This window comes from Corvus brachyrhynchos, unplaced genomic scaffold, assembly GCF_000691975.1.
Source record: "Corvus brachyrhynchos isolate BGI_N302 unplaced genomic scaffold, ASM69197v1 scaffold97, whole genome shotgun sequence".
NCBI lineage: Eukaryota > Metazoa > Chordata > Aves > Passeriformes > Corvidae > Corvus > Corvus brachyrhynchos.
In genome coordinates, this window is record NW_008239758.1 from 7,538,608 (window position 1) to 7,540,670 (window position 2,063).

Genomic DNA, 2,063 nt, shown 5'->3' on the forward strand with positions numbered 1-2,063 from the left:
CTAGTTAATCTGCTCTGTCTTTGGGAACCAGGGCAAGACCAGCAATTCTATTGAGAAGGTGTGAGCTGAGGAAACCATAATGAACCCTATGACATGACCAGTGAGGTCCTCCCCATAGAGCTGAGATACTGGAAAATACTCCTGTTCCCAGGTGATCCAGGTCACATCTCAGTGCTGGAAGTGGTTACCCCATTGGAAGCTCTGGCAGAGGGAGCTGATCCCAGGTGGGCTGAGCTGAGTGAGTAGCAAGGTGCAGGAGCATCTGAAGGGAGCTGGGGGGGAGGCAGAGTCCCCTTCTGCTGACCAGACCTATTAAATGAGTGTTTAAAAGGCTGTTCATGCTCAACTTCGCTTTCACAGCTACAGAGGAGAAGGGTTCAGGCAAACCTGATTGTCAGCTTGTGTCAGCCAAAATAGCCACTCAAATTTATGCAACCAGTTCAGGTTTTTCCAAGTGATGCAAAACCAGGCAAAGTGGGAGAGTCTTGCTGAAACCCAGGGTTTCCAGAGCTGAATGAAAAGCAGAACTCACAAGCCAGGCTATTTGGGAAGAATCTTGTGAGAACTCTGGGAGAAGAAAAGGCTCTAGAATAGTCTTTTGTCTCCTGAGAATGCAATTGTTTAGCAAAAGGCGGTGAAGGGGGCAGGAAGATCCGTGTTGGGTGCTTGAGTACAGGATGAGAGGGAGTGGGAGGGTAACCTTAAAGGCATCTCCTAATTAATGAAGTTCAACTGCACCAGTATGAAAAGGCACTGTAATGTTTTGCACTAACTCCCCATGTGCTGTCCCAGAGCAGTGGAGCTCTCTGTTCCTGCATGTCCCCCCATGTCCTGGATGCTTGAAGCTGTGTCCTCTCCCTTCTGCCAGGTGGAACAGGTAAGTGTTTGGGTGCTGAATACATGCTCATTTCAGGGTTTTGGTTTTTTTTGCTCAGAGTACCTTTGCTTTTCCATCAGGATTATATCAGTCTTGGAATGTGTCTTCCCCATCTAGTTATGGAACATTCTGGAGTATTGGCCACAGGCAGAGAATTGGTGTAAGGGGAGCCAGGCTGGGCATGGAAAATATTTCAGGGATTGCCCAGAGAATATTGCTCACTTTTGGAGGGTTTGGTACCATTATTGGCATGGACCTTTAGAGTCTCTATTCTAATGTGGCATAAGGGTCTGTTTTCAGGGACTATCTACTATTTTTACCCAGTTACTATCTTCATGTTTAAAATATCTTCCTGTTAAAGGAATCTAGAAGAAGATAAAATATTCTTGATGTTTTTATCTGATGTTTTTCTGCAGAACTCTGTTTTCTATGGCTTGTGATCTCCTATGAAATTGATGTAGGTTGGTCCTAAGGTACCAAGGGCATTTTGTGGCATCTGGGATAGCAAGTAAAAATTGTGGACATCCCTCTGGATTGTTCTACTATTCTAGGGTTGCTTTTGACTGCAAATCTTCTTTCCTATACTAAATTTTAAGGTGTTTACTGGTGGTAGGGTGAAGAACTTGTACTTTACAAGCAAACAAATATCTGTTTCCTTTTCCCAGTACATACCCCCTTTCTCCCCATGGCTGCCTCTCTAACTCTCCAATTTACTTGCATGTTTTCAAAATAAGAGTCTGGAAGGATTCCCAGTTTGCTCCACTTAGGCATCATTGCAATTATAATTTCACATTTGGCCTTCAGCAGAACACAGTGTCTCATCTCTTAGAAAGGAATATTCATAGGAAAACAAATAAAAGCACTCACCAGCTGGTGCCTGGTGAATTATACTGTTCGAAGTTCAAGGATATTGAGTATAGTACGTGCTGATTGGCATTTATGTGGATGTTTGACTGGCATCATTTGACTCTTTCTAGCACTAAATTCAGGCAGATATACACCAGTGTAGTTTTTGTTCTGCGGTGTGAAAAAGATGTTTAAGTTCCCATCAACTTGTTCCCAGTAGAGACTTGATTTGCAAATGGTCTGTGTTGGTTCCTCTCTTCCTTGATCCCACAGAATTGCTCTCTTTAGTCCTTCATAAAACATAGGTGGAGGCAGGCTGTAGCAGCAGCTGGCTGCCAGG

At 44.0% G+C, this 2,063-nt stretch overlaps 1 protein-coding gene across 1 annotated transcript in view; it reads left to right on the top strand.

The window, feature by feature from the left end:
- Positions 1-565: 565 nt before the first annotated feature.
- Positions 566-2,063, top strand: part of MCTP2 (multiple C2 and transmembrane domain containing 2) — a 128,946-nt gene continuing 127,448 nt past the window's right edge. Inside the window, exon 1 of the mRNA XM_017742697.1 lies at positions 566-877. The gene's annotated coding sequence lies outside the window, so the exon portion shown is untranslated. The remainder of the gene's footprint in view (positions 878-2,063) is intronic.